At 37.2% G+C, this 17,403-nt stretch overlaps 1 pseudogene; it reads left to right on the plus strand.

The window, feature by feature from the left end:
- The window catches only part of LOC132695418 (E3 UFM1-protein ligase 1 pseudogene), a 29,061-nt pseudogene that overhangs the window by 6,985 nt on the left and 4,673 nt on the right, over window positions 1-17,403 (plus strand).

A 17,403-nucleotide genomic window follows, 5' to 3' on the forward strand; every position in this document is an offset into this window, starting at 1 on the left:
CACCAACATTGAATATAGTCAGGCTTTCTAATTTTAGCCATTCTAATGGTGTGTTGGTCACCTGGTATAGGTAGGATGGAACCTCCCCACCCCCGTTAAAATTTGGCTTGGATTTCAAGACTGATGCCACACACAGACACACCAAGGTGGCATGAAAAGGTTTATCATATAATAAGACCTTCTGAGGAGACCAAGGCAGGCTTCCCAAACTGCTCTGAAATTGGCTTGAGAGAGCAAGGAAAGGAGGGTGGCTTGGGGTTTTAGTGGAGATTAAGGGGTGGGATTGGGTTGAAGGTTCCTTTGCATGGGCTGTGGTTGTGTGGTTTAAACTTCCTGCTGGCATTAAAGCTAGGAGCACCCGTGTGTGTGTGTGTGTGTGTGTGTGTGTGTGTGTGTGTGTGTATTTTTAAGTCCACTTTCCCAGTTGGGGGGCAGAAAGGGAAGAGGAAAAGATGGACTTGAAAGCTGTTAGCAATCAAACATCAAAACTGGAGTCAGGTATTTTATTACAAATGATCAGATCCTATTTTTATGTTAGTTTGTATTTTCTTATTAACTAATTTTAACATCTTTCCATGAGTTTACATGCCATACTTATATCTAAAAAAAAATTTAGTGAGGAATTTGAATGTACAGTCCGGTTTTATGCTTGAAGTTGCACCCATAATTCCTGGTGAAGTCCCTTTAGTATAACCTTTTCATTTTCTTCTTTTCTTTTTAAACAGTTTTTTTCTTTACAACTCAGCTTCATTGAGATATAATTGATAAATAGAAGTCATATATATAATTAAGGTGTACAATTTGATGTTTTGATATGCATATACATTGTGAAATAATTACCAAAATCAAGGTAATCAACATATCACCTCACTAAATTACCCTTCCTCCCTCCCTCCCTCTCTCCCTCTCTCCCTCTCTTCCTTCCTTCCTTCCTTCCTTCTTTCCTTCCTTCCTTCCTTCCTTCCTTCTTTTTCTGTGGTGAGGACATTTAAGATCTACTCTTCCAGCAAATTTCAAGTATATAGCTCAGTATTAATTATAGTCACATCAATATACACTGTATCTTCATAATTTATTGATCCTGTATAACTGAAATTTTGTACCCTTTGAACATCTCCCCATTTTCCACTCCATCCAGCTCTTGAGAACTACCATTCTATTCTCTGCTTCTATGAGGTGGAATATTTTAGATTTCATATATACATGAGATCGTGCAGTATTTGTCTTTCTCTCTGGCTTATTTCACTTAGTGAAGTGTCCTCCACATTAATCTATGCTATCACAAATGGCAGGATTTCCTTTTATTAAGGTTGAATAATATCACTTTGTGTGTGTGTGTGTGTGTGTGTGTGTGTGTGTGTGTGTGTATGTGTATGTGTTGTACTTTATCCATTCATCTGTCGATGGACATTTAGGTTGTTTCTGTATCTAGGCTATTGTGAATAGTGCTGCAGTGAATGTGAGAGCACAGTTATCTCTCTGAGATACTGATTTCATTTCCTTTAGATATATACCCAGAAGTGGGATTGCTGGATCATATGGTAGTTTTACTTAATTTTTGAGGAGCCTCCATACTGTTTTACATAATGGCTGTACCAGTTTATATTCCCATCAGTGTACAAGGGATCCCCTTTCTCCACATCATCTCCAACACTGATTATGTTTTGTTTTTGCTAAAAGCCATTCTAACAGGTGTGAGATGATATTTCATTGTGGTTTTGAGCTGCATTTGTCTGATGGTTAGTGATGAGCATCTTTTCATATACGTGTTGACTCTGTATGTCTTCTTTTGAGAAGTGCCTATTCAGGTCCTTTGCCCATTTTTAATTTTGCTATTGAATTTTATGAGTTCCCATAAACTTTGGATATTAACTCTGTATTGGATATGGTTTGCAAATTTTGTCTTCCATTCCATAGGCTGCTGTTCCATTTCACTGATTGTTTCCTTTTCTGTGCAGACATATTTAGTTTGATGTAATCCCACTTGTCTCTTTTTGCTCTTGTTGCCTGTGGAACATTTCCAAAAAACCATTGCCCAGATCAATGTCAAGAAGATTTTTCCCTGTTTTTTCTAGTTTCATGGTTTCAGGACTTACATTTAAATCTTTAATCCACTTTGAGTTGATTTTTGTGTATGGTGTGATATAAGGATCCACTTTCATCCTTCTGGATGTGGATATCCAGTTTTCCCAGCGCTGTTTATTAAAGAAGCTATCCTTTCCACATTTTATGTTCTTGGCACACGTATTTTTATTGTTTACTTATTTATTTTGAGAGAGAGAGAGCGTGAATAGGGAAGGGATGGGGGGGAGCGGAGAGAATCCCAAGCAGGCTCTGTGCATTCTGTGCAGAGCCTGACATGGGGCTCAATCCCACAAACTTTGAGGTCATGACCTGAGCTGAAATCAAGAGTCAGACACTTAACGAACTGAGCTGCCCAACTGTCCCTTCTTAGCACATTTATTTATTGAAGATCATTTGACCATATGTGTGTATTTATTTCTAGGCTCTGTATTCTGTTACATTGGTCTGTTTTTTTGTTTTCATGACAGTGCAATACTGTTTTGATTACCATAGCTTCATAATGTAACTGTGCCCCCCTCTTTGTGTTGTCGTTGTTGTTGTTATTGTTTTGTTTTCCTCAAAGATTGCATTGGCTATACAGGGTCTTTTGTGGTTTAATATGAATTGGATTTTTTTTTTTCTATTTCTGGAAAGAATGGAACTGGCATTTCGATAGGAATTGCATTGATTCTTTAGAGCACATTGGGTACTATGGACATTTTAATAATATTAATTTTTTCAATCCATGAATATAGGATGTCTTTCCATTTATCTGTGTCTTCTTTAATTTCCTTCATTAATGTTTTATAATTTTCAGTGTACAAGTCTTCATCTCTTTGTTAAGTTTACTTGTAAGTATTTTATTCTCTTTGTTGTTATTGTAATGATATTGTTTTCTTGATTTTCTTGTCAGACAGTTCATTGTTTATATAGAGAAATGTGACTGAATTTGGTATGTTGATTTTGTAGCCCACAACTTTACTGAATTGCTTTATTCATTCTCACAGTTTTTGTTGTTGTTATTATTGAGTCTTTGGGGTTTCCTACATCTATGATCATGTCATCTGCAAACAATTTTACTTCTTTTCAGATTCAGATACCTTTCCTTCTTTTTCTTGTCTAATTGGTCTAATTAGCACTGCTAGGACTTGCAGTGCTATGAAGTAGTGAGAGGGGGCATCCTTGCCTTGTACGAGGTCTTAGAGGAAGAACTTCCAGCTTTTCCACATTGATTATGATGTTCGCTGCAAGATTTTCATATATGGCTTTATTGTGTTGAGGTAAATTTCTCTATACCTATTATGGTGAGAGTTTTTATCATGAATGGATATTGACTTTTGTCAAATGATTTTTCTTTGTCTGTTGGATGATCATGTGGCCTTTTTCTTTTATTCTTTTTTTTTTTTTTTTTTTTAATTTTTTTTTTTTCAACGCTTATTTTATTTTTTGGGACAGAGAGAGACAGAGCATGAACGGGGGAGGGACAGAGAGAGAGGGAGACACAGAATCGGAAACAGGCTCCAGGCTCTGAGCCATCAGCCCAGAGCCTGACGCGGGGCTCGAACTCACGGACCGTGAGATCGTGACCTGGCTGAAGTCGGACGCTTAACCGACTGCGCCACCCAGGCGCCCCCTTTTATTCTATTAATATGGTATATCTCATTGATTGATTTTCATATGTTGAATCAATCTTGAATGTGAGGCATAAGTCCCACTTGGTCATTGTATATGATCCATTTAATATACTATTGAATTTGGTTTGCTATTATTTTATTAAGGAGTTTTGCATCTGTGTTCATCAGGGATATTGGCCCATAGTTTTCTTGTGATTTTTTGGTTTGGTTTGACTTTAGTGTCAGGATGATGCTGGCTTTATAAAATAAGTTAGGTATTCCCTCCTTCTATATTTCGGAAGAATTTAACAAGGATTGGTATTAATCTTCTTTGAATATTTGGTAGCATTCACATATGAAACCATCTGGTCCTAGGCTTTTCTTTCTTGGGAGGCTTTTTGATTACTGATTCAATCTCCTTGTTTTTTTTTTTTTTTTTTAATGATTATTTATTTACTTAGAGAGAGAGAGAGCACATGCAAGCAGGGAAGGGGCAGAGAGAGAAGGAGAGAGAGAATCCCAAGCAGGCTCCATGCTGTCAGCATAGAGCCGGACTCAGGGTTTGATCTCACCAACGTTGAGATCATGACTTGAACTGAAATCAAGAGTTGGACACTTAACCAACTGAGCCACCTGGGTGCTCCTCAAGTCTCCTTAATTTTTATCGGTCTTTTCAGGCTTTCTTGTTTCTTCTTGGCTCAGTTTTGATAGGCCTTATGTTTCTAGGAATTTACCCATTTCTTATAGATTATCTAATTGGTTGGCATATAATTGTTTATAATAGTTTTCTATGATCATATTTTTTCCTGAGGCATCCATTGTAATGTCTCCTCTTTCATTTGTGATTTTATTTGAGTCTTCTCTCTTTTTTTACTTACCTAGCTAAAGGATCATTGATTTCATTCTTTTCAAAAAATAAAATCTTATTTTTGTTAATTTTTTTCTATTGTCTTTCCATTCTCTTTTGATTTAATTCTGCTTTCATGTTTATTATTCCTTCTTGTAATTTTGGGTTTAGTATGTTGTTCTTTTTCTAGTTCCTTGAGGTGTAGAATTAGATTGTTTATTTGAGACCTTTCTTTTTTAATGTGGGCATTTATTGCTATACAATTTCTTCTTAGTACTTTTTGGTGTACACCCTATACTTTCATATGTTATGCTTTAATTTTCTTTGGTCTTGAGATACAGTTTAAATTCCTTTTTTATTTCCTCTCTGACCTAATGGTTGTTCAAGAGCATATTATTTAGTTTCCATGTATTTTCAACTTTTCCTATTTTCTTATTTCTAGTTTTATTAAATTGTGGTGAGAAAATATACTTGGAATGATTTTGATGTTCTTAAATTTGTTAAAACTTGTTTTGTGACCTAACCTGTGATCTATCCTCGAGAATGTTCTGTGTGCACTTGAGAAGAATGTGTGTTCTGCTGCTTTTAGGTAGGAAGTTCTGTCCCTTGGGTCTATTTGGTCTATAATGTTATTCAAGTCAACTGTCTTATAATTGATTTTCTGTATGGAAGTTTGCTTCATTGTTCAAAGTAAGGGATTGGAGTTTCCTATTGTCAACTGTATGGCTGTTCATTTCTCTCTTAAGATCTGTCAATATTTGCTGTATGCATTTAGGAGCTCTGATGTTGGGTGCGTATATATTATATTTAGGAGCTCTGATGTTGGGTGTGTATATATTATATTTAGGAGCTCTGATGTTGGGTGTGTATATATTTGTAATTGTTATACCTTCTTGTTGAATGGACCCTTTTTGTCCCTAGAGACAGTTTTTGACCAAGTCTGATGTAAATATAGCAACTTCTGCTTTCTTTTGATTACCATTTGCATAGGATATCTTAAACCTCTTCATTTTTAGCTTCTATGTGTCCTTAAATCTGAAGTCAGTCTCTGATAGACTGCATAGCACTGGATCTTTTTTGTTTGTTTTTTTATCCATTCAGCTACTCTAAATGCCTTTTTGTTGAGGAGTTTTATCCATTTACATTTAAAGTGATTCTTGATAAGTGGAAACTTACTGTTGCCATTTTATTAATTGTTTTCTGTTTTAGAGATATTTTGTTCCTCTCTTCCTCTCTTGGTAGCTTCCTGTGTTGTTTGATGATGATGATGATGATGATGATGATGATGATGATGGGTGTGGTGACTTGCTTTGATTCTTTTCTCTTTATCTTTTGTGTATATATTATAGGTAATTTTTTTCTTAGGCTACCTCAAGGCTTGCATAAAATATCTTGTCATTATAATCATCTGTTTTAAGTTTTATACAAAAACTCTATACTCTCCTCTCACCACATTCTGTGTTCTACTCAGAGGTTGCTTCTTCTTATATTCCATATTTGTTAACATATTATTATCTTTAAACTTTTATATTTGGGTCAAATGTAATTTATATACTATCATTTCAGAGTTACAATACTCTGTATTTGTTCACATGATTACCTTTACCAGTGAGATTTATGCTTTCATATGTTTTCACGTTGCTGTTTAGTGTGTTTTCACTTCAATTTGAAGAACTCTCTTAAGCATTTCTTGTAAGGCAGGTCTATTGGTGACAGACTTCCTCAGTTTTGTTGGCTTGGGAAGAACATCTCTTCTTTATTTCTTTATCTTTTTTAAACAATGTTTCTTTTTTTTTTTAATGTTTATTTTTGAGAGAGAGAGACAGAACATGAGCAGGGGAGGGGCAGAGAGAGAGTGAGACACAGAATCTGAAGCAGAAACGGGGCTTGAACCCACAGACCATGAGATCATGACCTGAGCCAAAGTCGGCCACTTAACTGACTGAGCCTCTCTCTTCTTTATTTTTATTTAAAAAAAATATTTTTTAACATTTATTTATTATTGAGAGACAAAGAGAGACAGAGCATGAGCATGGGAGGGGCAGAGAGAGGGGGAGACACAGAACCCAAAGCAGGCTTCAGGCTCTGAGCTGTCAGCACAGAGCCTGACATGAGGCTTGAATTCACAAACTGCAAAATCATGACCTGAGCCGAAGTCGAATGCGTAACCAACTCTTCCACCTAGGTGCCCCTCTCTTTTTTATTTTTAAAAGATAGCTTTGCTGGGAGACTTGGGTGACTCAGTCAGTTAAGCGTCCAACTTTTGCTTTCAGCTCAGGTCATGATCTTACAGCCGTGGGATCGAGGCCTGTGTTGGGCTCTGCACTGAGAGTATGGAGCCTGCTTGGGACTCTCTCTCTCCCTCTTTGTCTGTCCCTCCGCCACTCATGCTCTCTCATTCTCTCTTTCAAAATAAATAAACTTAAAAAAATCTTTAGTAAAAGATAGCTTTGCCAAGTACTCTGAATATCTTCGTCCTCTCTCCCGGCCTACAAGATTTCTATTGATAGACCTGCTGATAGTCTCATGGAGACAGGGATCCCTTGTATGTGATGAGCCATTTCTTCTCTTGCTGCTTTTAACATTTTCTCTTTGTCTTTTACTTTTGACAATTTAATTATGATGTGTTTCAATGTAGAGCTCTTTGTGTCCTACCTGTTTGGCAGCTTTTGGACCTATTGAATCTAGATGTCTGTTTTCTTCCCCAGATTGGGGCTTTTTTTTTTTTTTTTTTTTTGTCATTATTTCTATAATAAGCTGCTGCCTTTTTTCTCTCTTCTCATTGTGGGACTCCTATAATTTGTATGTTGATTTTCTTACTAATAAATCCTATAGTCTTTCTTCCCCCTTTTAATTTTTTTTTTTCTTCTCCTCTGACTGGATAATTTCAAATATGTCCTTGAGTTCTTGAGTTCACTGATTCTCTCTTCTGTTTGCTTCACTCTGCTGTTGAAGAGCTGTACTGCATTTTTGTTTCATTCATCTCTAGAATTTTTGCTTAGTTCTTTTTTAGGACTTCTCTCTCTTTGATGAACTTATTTTGTTCATGTATTGTTTTCCTGATTTCATTCAGTTGTCTTTCCCTGCACCCTTGTATCCATGGACCCTTGTAGCTTACTGAGCTTCTTTAAATCAATTATTTTGAATTCGTTCTCAGGCAATCTATTTCTTTGGGATCAGTTATTGGAAATTAGATGTTCTTGGCTCTCTTATCAATATTAGTTGGCTGTATATGTAGAGGTTTCATTATGGTCCCTCTGTTTGGTTCCATTGGTCTAAGTGTCTGTTTTTATGCCAGGACCATGCTGTTTCAATTATTATAGCTTTGTAGTACAGTTTGAAATCAGGAAGTGTGATGTTTGCAGTTTTTTTTTTTCTTATGATTCTTTGGGGTCTTTTGGGGTTCCGTATGAATTTTAGGATTTTTTTTTTTCTGTGGAAATTACCATTGAGATTTTTATAGGGATTGTATTGAATCTATAGATGTTTTTGGCTGGCATGGACATTTTAACAGTATTAACTTTTCCAGCATGAACACAGGATGTCCTTGCATTTGTTTTGCTTTCTTCAGTTTCTTTCAGTAAAGTGTTACTGTTTTCATTGTATAGATCTTTCATTTCTTTGGTTAAATTTATTACTAGGTATTTTCTTGTTTTTGTTCTATTGTTCATGGAGTATCTGTTTCCATTTTTTCACTTGAGTCTAAATGCCTCTTTAATTCTGAAGTGGGTCCCTTATAGTTGGGTCTTCATATTTTTAAATCCATCCAGCCACTTTGTGCCTTTTGATAAATGAATTCAATCTATTTACTCTTAGAGTAATTATTGATGTGTAAGGACTTGATAATGTCATTTTATTAACTGCTTTCTAGGTATTTCATATTTCCATTGTTTCTTTTTCTCTGTTTCTGCCCACATTTGTTAATTGGTTTTCCATGGTGGTATGTATGCTCTTTCCCCTTTCTATGTCTATTGTGGATCTCCTCTAAGTTTTTGCTTTGTGATTACCATGGAATTTACATAAAACATTGTATAGATAAGACAGTCCATTTTAGGTCGATAGGAACTTATCTTCAATTGCCTATAAAGGCTTCAACTTTTTACTCCTCCCTTTTGTATTAATAATGTCACGATTTACCTCTTTTCATGTTGTGTTTTGTTAACAATTTATAGTAGCTATATTTAATTTCACTACTATTTTCCTTTAGCATTTGTAACTACAGTTCAGTGGTAATACACTATCTAATATAGAGTTACATTTTTCTCAGCCTTACTGTATGTTTTTCACTTTTACCAGTGTGTTGAGTACTTTCATATGTTTTCATGTCACTGAAAAATATTGAAGGGAACTCTTTGAGTGGAAAGGAAAGACCATAAGTAGGAGCAAGCAAAGTAGAAAGCACAAAAGCAGTAAAAATAAGTGTATCTATAAAAATCAGTCAAATTCACAAAATAAAAGGATGTAAATTATGAAACCATATACCTAAAATGTGGGGGGAGAGGAGTAAAGAATGGGCCCAAACTTAAGCAACCATCAACTTAACATAGATTGTTAAATGTATAAGATGTCATACATAAACCTAATGATAACCACAAATAAAAAACCAGTGATAGATATGCAAAAAATCAATAAAAAGTAATCCAAGTATATCACTGAAGAGAGCCAGCAAACACTGACAAGAGAGAGCAAGAGAATAAAGCAATAGAGAAGAAATACAAAAACAACTATAAAACAAGTAAAAAATTGCAATAAGTACATACCTATATGTATTTTGAATGTAAATGGACTCAGTGTTCCCATCAAGAGATATAAGGTGACTGGGAGTGCCTGGGTGGCTCAATCAGTTAAGTATCCGACGCTTGATTTCAGCTCAGGTTGTGATCTCAAGGGTTGTGAGATCAAGCCCTGCATCAGGCTCCACACTGAGCATGGAGCCTGCTTAAGATTCTCTCTCCCTCTCCCTGTGCCCTCTCCAACTTGCACGTTCTCTCTCACTTTCTAAAAAAAAAAAAAAAGATATAAAGTGATTGAATGGATATGAAAGCAAGACCCATCTATATGCTGCCTACAAGAGACTCATTTCAGATCTAAAGACACATGCAGATTGAAAGTGAAAGGATAGAAAAGCATTTACCATGCAAATGGAAGTGAAAAGAAAGCCAGGGTAGCAATACTTATATCAGACAAAATAGACATTCATTTAAACAAAGACTGTAACAAGAGACAAAGAAGGACAGTATGTATTCATAAAGGGAGCAACCCAACAAGAAGATACAAAAACTGTAAATATTTATGCACCTGACATGGAAGCACCCAAATACATAAAGCAGCTAATAACAAACATAAAGGAAGTGATCAGTAGTAATATAATAAGTAGCAGGGGACTGTAACACCCTACTTACATCAATAGATAGATCATCCAAACAAGATCAACAAAGAAACTGTGGCTTTGAACAACCCATTACACCAGATGGATTGAATAGACATGTTCAGAACATTCCATCCTAAAACAGCAGAATACAAACTCTTTTCAAGGACACATGGAACATTCTCCAGAATAGATCACATATTAGGCCACCAAACAAGTCTCAACAAATTCAAAAAGTTCTTAGTCATACCGCGTATCTTTTCTGACCACAACACTATGAAACTAGAAATCAACCACAAGAGAAAAATCTGGAAAGAATACGAATATATGAAGGTGAAATAACATGCTATTAACGAATGAGTCAGCCAAAAATCAAACAGAAAGTACAAAAATACATGAAGAAAATGTAAAAAGGAAACACAACAGTCCAAAATCTTTGGGATGCAACAAAAGCTGTTCTAAGTGGGAATTTTATAGTAATACAGGCCCACCTCAAGAAGCAAGAAAAATCTCAGAAAAACAACCTAAACTTACATCCAAGGGAGCTGGAAAAAAAACAAACAAAACCCAGAACCAGTAGAAGGAAGAAAATGATAAAGATCAGCATAGAAATAGATGAAATAAGAACTAAAGAAACAATAGATCAATGGAACCAGGAGCTGGTTCTTTAAAAAGATCAACAAAATAGATAAACTCATAAAAAAGAAGCAGTGGCGTTATGGAGAAGAGTTCCTGTAGTGCCTATAGTGTAATGTCCCCTTCACCAGAACCTGGTGCTTCAGGGGCGTCTCCTGTGTGTGTCCTGTGTGCCCAGTGTTGTGACTGAGCTGCATTTGCCTTCAGTTCAGTTAGCTGCAATGTCTCTCTTTGCCTGTTGTGGGCAGTGTTTGGTCCCTCTGTCATTAGTGGACCAGTCTGGGGCCAATTCAGGCTTTTGTTGAGTTAGACCAGGTGTTTGCCAATGATTCAGTAGCACTGAACTGCACAGTGCTTTCCCTGTGCTGTCCCTCGAGAAGCTTTTGTTGGTGGGCAGGTCCTGCAGTCAGACCTGATGTCTGCCCCCAAGCCCACTGCTGGGGCCAAAGTTGGACTGATGTGTATGGTTATCTTCTCCTCTCCCCGGGGTGGGAGTCACTTTGGAGTCGTGCTGGCCCCTATTTAGGGCTGCTTGCACACTGCCAGTCTTGTGGCATTGCTTTGGACGGGCTCCGGCCAAAGGCATATTGGAGGGGGTAGGTCTGCAAGAGAATGCAGGGGTGGGATGTGCTGTGCCGGCAAGGTGAGCCCTGGTGCCTTGTGAGACTGGACCTGTAGCCACCTGGAAAACTCCTGCTGAGACAGTCAGAGTTGGAGGGGGAAGATATGCAGAAACAAGTGGGGGTGGGCTACACTGTTGGCAAGCTAGGTGGAAAGTGTTCCATGTATCTAGGCCAGGGTTGGGTAGGGGAGGAAAATGGCACCCACCAACTCTTTTGTTCTCAAAGAGGTCTCCCAAAGATCCTTGCCCCTCCAGCACACACTCTGAGATTAGTAAATAAATCTCCTTCCCATATGCCCCAGGTGCTTTTCAAACTGCTGGTTCTACTGCTGTATCTTAGTGAAGTTGTTTGTTACGCTGTCTCTTCAAGGGCAGGGACTCTGACTTTCCAGTTTTCCTGGAGCTAAGCCTGCTGATTTTTAAAGTTCCGGGTGTGGAGCCCCACTGCTGATTAGGACCCTCTGGTTTTCAAAGGCAAATGTTATGGGGATTCACCTTCCCCGAGCGGGTCCCCTGTGCCTGAGGTGCCTGGTGTGGGGTTGCTCCTCTCCCCTTTCTGAGCCTGCAGCATCCCTCCCTCCTGCGGACACTCTCACAGGACCATTTAGCTACTCACCACATCTCCACCCTTCCTGCCCTGTGAGATGTGGCCTCTTCCCTACATTTAGCTGTGGAGAATCTGTTCTGTGAATCTTCAGGTTGTTTTCTGGGTTATTTACACTGATGTGGGTGTTATATAGTTGTATTTGTGGGAGGAGGTGAGCTTAGAATCCTCCTCGTCTGCTATCTTCCCCGGAAGTCCCCTCAGCTGTTATTTCTTTAAATAGGCTCTCTGCCCACCTCCTTCCTCTTCTCCTTCTGGAATCCATATTGTTATTATATTTGTCTTTCTGATGTAATCCCATAACATTTGTAGGCTTTCTTTACTCTTTTAAAATCTTAGTTCCTTTTTTCCCCTTCTATCTGTGTTATTTCAAAATTCCTATTCTCCAAGTCATTTCTTCTTTCTTCTTTCTGGTCTGCCCTGCTACAGGCACTCTATATTATGTTCTTCATCCCATTCATGGAATTCTTCAGCTCCAGAATTGTTATTTGGTTCTTTTCAATAATTTTACTATCTTTGTTAAAGAAATCACTTTGTTAATATACTTTATTCCTTATTTCATAGAATTGTTTTTCTGAGTTTCCTTGTAGCTTGCTGAGATTCTTCATAACAACCTTCAAAAATAATTCAGATTATTTAATATTTTCTTTTCTAATTTATTTTTTATTCTAATTCAAGCATAGATAACACACAGTGTTATACTAGTTTCAGGTGTAGAATATAGTGATTCGGCACTTCCATACATCATCCTTTGCTCATCACAAGTGTACTCCTTAATCCCCATCACTTATTTTACTTGTCCCCCCCATCTACTTCCCCTTAATATTTTCTAATAGCCACATTAAAAAGCTAAGAGAAAAAGGAAATTAGTTTTAATTATATATCCATATATATTAAAGATAATTTCAGTTTTTTATTTCATTTTTACATAGCTATGCATCACATACTGTTGTAGGTACTGGGGATATAATGGTGACAAAAGCAACATGACTCCTGCTGTCATAGAACTTAACATGTTTTGGGTGGGGTGGGGGGTGGGGGGAAGATAGACATTATTTGAAGGTTTACAACAGAAAAAAGTCCAAATACCTAAGTGGGGGTGTTTGTTTGCTTGAGAATTCTCCTTTTCTTTTTGTAATGCCATGTTACCTTGATTTTTCATATTCTTTGCAGGTATGTGCTTACGCTTCTGAATTTGAAGTCATAGACACCTTTAACTCCTTTCCTTCAGCAGATGGAGTGTTATGTTCTATGGTGTTGTTATTAAATGAGGATTTTTTTCTTCTTTCTTCTTCTCGGTCTTCATGAAAGTGTCTCTGCTTCATTTTTCTTGTTCCCTCTTGTGGATGAATTTTTAAGCTCTTATATCTACTCTGGTTCTTTTAATTCTACCTTGCTAAATATTGGAAACCTGCCTTCTTTTCCATCAGGTGGCAGTATAGTTCAAGTTTGTGGTCTGTCCCTAGTCCACCAATCTTGGCCTGTTTTCTTAGCCAGTTCCCTATTTACTGGATCTTGTTCTCCCAAGCACACTCCTGATCATTCATAAAGAGCTTGTAGCAGAGTGGGGAGAGGTGTGGGTTTAGCACTTCGTGCATTGGGGCACCCCTGGACTAGGAGGGAGATCTTCAGGGGTGGTACTCCCAGAGGCTTATGGGTGGACTTTCTGCTAAGTATAGTCTAACCCTTTGAAATTCATATCTGCCTCTTTCTCAGTATGCTCCCTCCCCCTGCTATAGAGCTCCCACCTTAGTACTGTGGGTGTTGATGGGGAGAAATGGGTGTCTTCAGCTGAGTCTCATTCAACTGCATAGTTTGGCTGTCACTCACCACTTCCCTATCCCCCTGTGGGAGATCGTTCTATTCTTAAAGTGTTACTTTTAAACTCCAGGATAACCACTGAGAAAATAACTAAAAGGTATACGGAAAAGTAAGTAAGAATTCAGTAAAAATTGTATCCTAGAACAAAAAAAAACCAAAAGAAGGCAGTAATGGAAGAATTGAACAAAAGATATGACATATAAATGCACAGACACACACAGACACAGACACACACACACACACACACACACACACACACACACACACACGCGTCAAAATGGCAGAAGTAAGTACTTTATCAGTAATTGCTTTAAATGAACGTTAAAAGGCAGAGATGGCAGAATCGATTAAGAAACAAGATCTAACTGTATTTATTTATCTATGTACCACCATCCTAAGTATTCTGCATTGCAAACTGTAATGCTTTGATTCATGAAGTCCTCTTGTTTCTGCCTGGCTTCCTCTTCCTAGAACTTTCACTGGTAACTCTCAAGGCAGTAAGCTGGGAAAAATTTAGGGATCATTTCATTTCTTTCCTGTCTCTCAGGGCTCACTTCTTTTTGCCTTTAGATTCAAAGTCATGAAAACTGGTTTTCTGTTGTTGTTTGTCTGATATTTTAGTTATTTTAAGTGGCACTACAAGTCCAATCCCTGCTATTCCATCTTGGCTGGAGGCAGATGCCATTACTAATTAAGATTTATTCATTTATAAAAGTCACATAATAGGTTAGGGTTATAATTTTTTCACCCATTAAATTTGGATTTTATTAGTAAACTTCACCGTATAAGCTGGCCTAATATTGATAACCTTACAATTGTTCAAGACAAAAGTATTTCTTTGGCCCTAAAAAAAAAAAAAAATCACTTTAATGATGAGAAATATGTTAGTGGAAAAGGCATTCCAGTTTTTTTTTTTTTAGTATAGTATAAAATAATAGTGCTTTGACTGATCTTAATGAATAAAGTAATCGTCTTTTTTTATTTAAGAGTAAGAGGAAAAAAATTAATTTTGAATGTCTTGATGAGTATTCATTGCCAGTAGGCTATTTTTCTTGTCTCAAGAAAACACCTGTTGTGTATACTAGGCCACCACACATGTTATAACTTCATCACATGAACTTATATTAACTTATAACATTTTAACTTATAACATATTAAAACTTATAACATATTAACCACAGCAGTTACAGTGGGAAGGAAAGAAAGCTTCATCAGGCATCTACTTACTGACCTGGAAACAGAACAGCTGGAAATGCGGTTCTAAGTTTACTTTAAAAAATAAGACACTTTGATCTAAAAGCGTTAATTTAAGTAGCAGGAGACCCCCAAATTTGGACATTTTATATATATTTTTGGTTTAATCAAAATAATTTTGTGCATCTATGTCTATGCTTGATCTCTTCCTCTAAAAGTTGCTTTTGATTAGAATAGTCTACTCATTTAAATGTCAGGAGGCTTTAGCCTTCAGTGATGGAAAAGTAGAAATTTGATGGCTCACTAACATTTATATGAAAAAAGAATACAAGAACAATACTGGATATTGTTTTAATTTTGCCCATGTAAGTTGCCATTAGGATGAAAAGCAAGATTACATATACTCTAGATGTGACACCAGAAAAAAATAATGCTTCACACCTCATGAAGTAATAATATTAGGTTCTGTATCAATAGGCCATAATACATTTTTGACATAATATTTATTAATGTCTATTTCTTAGAATACATATTAACCAATATAGAGTTTATGGGTGTGATTAAGAAAAAATATTACAGAATTAGTCTTGGATAGGAAAACATTAGAAATGAATTTAATAGAATATTTGCTAATAAGAGTTGTAATGTAGTATATCCCTACAGAATGGTATTTTGTGCTTTTTGACAGCTTAACTTTGTGGCAGAGAGTAAGGCTGGATATTGGTCAATAGGTCAGAATCCATGACAGTATATGGATAAATGGAAGCTATTATTCCAATTTTCATTGGGTGATTTTAGAATGGTGCATGGATGGATGGGTGAATGAATTCTGAGCCAAATCAGACATATAACCGAAGAATGGCAGATTGCTTCATTTAAGAGTATCCTAGTACATCTCTTCCCCCAGCCTCGATACTCTTCTGTTGTAGCTTTATTCCTCCTAGCCAGGAGGAAAGAGAATTATACTTAAAAGAACACATATTCTTATTCTGGGCAGAGAAGGCCAGTCAGTTACAGAATGCATAAATGCATATGGAGGGTTAATTGTGTAGTGTCACATTACAAAAGTTATTAAACATGCCCAAAACAAAAGCAAACTTTTGATAATAAGAAAAAAATTTTTCTGTATAAAAACTAAGCACTTCTGTTTTCCTCTGCCATTAAAGCAGGCTGTGCTGCTTTGGTGAACTAGAAATTTTATTCTTTTTTTTTTTTTTTTAATTTTTCTTAACGTTTATTTATTTTTGAGACAGAGAGAGACAGAGCATGAATGGGGGAGGGTCAGAGAGAGAGGGAGACACAGAATTTGAAACAGGCTCCAGGCTCTGAGCGGTCAGGACAGAGCCTGACACAGGGCTCGAACTCTTAGACCGTGAGATCATGACCTGAGCTGAAGTCAGACGCTTAACCAACTGAGCCACCCAGGCGCCCCAGAAATTTTATTCTTAAAAGGGCTGGCATTCTCTGAAAATTTATGGCAAAATTAAGGCTGTCATTTAGGCTCCCAAGTAACAGCTTCACAGAGATTTCTGGAAGTTCTTTGAAATGATAATCATTCTCGTATGTGCCCAAATGACTTAAGAGCAATATAGACCTGTGTCAGAATGTGCATTCTAAGGGAATAAGTCACTGGTGACTGTGTGGAGGAAACGTAGGTGAGGACTTGTTTGGGAGTTAGGGGGAGATGGCTTCTATCTCTTTCAGGTGCTGTTGCCTTAATGTACTCTGAGATTGTAGGATCCTGTTATATCGTAAAAACATACATTAGAAAATATCACAAAATGATAAACTAATATATAACATCTCTGTCCTTTATCTCTGAAAGTATCTTCTAATTCCTCTTCAAGCTATTTCTGTTTTTCAGTCAAGTGATTTTGCTTCAAGTCCAGACTAAAAATGGAAAGTTGGCCTGAGTTATTTACCTGCATATATATATATACACAGAATTTGATTCCTTTATTTTTCTCATCCTCCACCTTCAATCCATTGGCATGCCCTGTGGGCTGCTCTACGGAGGAGACTTCAGATGTGTGTGCTTCCCATTGTCCCTACTGCTTATGCCCTAGCTCAAGCTGCGCTCATCTTCTTTTATTTCTTAAGTTTATTCATTTTTGAGAGAGAAAGCATGACCAGGGAGGGGCAGAGAGAGGGGGACAGAAGATCTGAAGCAGGCTCTAAGCTGACAGCAATGAGCCCGATGCAGGGCTCAAACTCACAAACTATGACATCATGACTGAGGTGAAGTCAGACACTCAACTGACTGAGCCACCCAGGTACCCAACTGCCATCATCTTCTTACCCCTCTCCTCACTTCCAATATTGATTTCCCCCTTTCTGCTTACCACAATAGTTTGTTAGTATATTAGTCTGCTAGGACTGCTATAACAAAATATCACAGCCTGGAAAGCTTCAACAACAGAAATTTAATTCTAATTTAATACTAATTATGTAAAGGTCATATCTCCAAATACGGTCACCTTGAGGGGTAGGGCTTCAATATGAATTTGGGGTGGTGGGGAGGACACAACCTAGTCCATAGCAGTTAGATGGATCTTTAAAAAGTTAAAAATCAGATCAGGTTTCTTCCCTGTGTAAAACTCTCCAATGGTGGGGTATGTGAGTGGCTCAGTTGGT

This window comes from Panthera onca, chromosome B4 (genome assembly GCF_046562875.1).
Source record: "Panthera onca isolate mPanOnc1 chromosome B4, mPanOnc1 haplotype 2, whole genome shotgun sequence".
Classification (NCBI taxonomy): domain Eukaryota; kingdom Metazoa; phylum Chordata; class Mammalia; order Carnivora; family Felidae; genus Panthera; species Panthera onca.